This window comes from Acartia tonsa, chromosome 11, assembly GCF_053477335.1.
Source record: "Acartia tonsa isolate MP-2025a chromosome 11, ASM5347733v1, whole genome shotgun sequence".
NCBI classification, from domain to species: Eukaryota; Metazoa; Arthropoda; class Copepoda; order Calanoida; family Acartiidae; genus Acartia; species Acartia tonsa.
The window spans coordinates 28,060,458-28,060,904 of NC_137270.1; positions in this window are offsets into that span (position 1 = coordinate 28,060,458).

Sequence of the window (447 nt, forward strand, 5' to 3'; positions counted from 1 at the left end):
GGGCCTGAGTAGCGAGCGGTCATACAATACAAATATAAATTTTTCCCCAATCAATTTATCCTTCCAAACTGTTTAATATCCCTTGGATTAAAATGGTTCTGAGCCGAACTGAAAAATTATGTATCGTATCATAAATAAAAAAATTTCATGAATAATAAAATAAAAATGATGAAATTAATACCAGTTGTTGGGCCGGGTCTTCGACCCCTAGGATCAACCAAAAAACTGGAATTGATCTTATAATCTTATTTTTTTCATTTTACAGTCCGCAGAAAGCTGTCTATATTACGATACGATAAATAACTATTATAGGTAAAACCAATGTAACTTATTTTGTATAATATAATGCATAAAACATACCATTTTCCTTATTTGAAAAGAACTATTTAACATAAATTTTTATAAGTAAAACTTACAAAATGATTATTTCAAAAAAAAATTTGTACT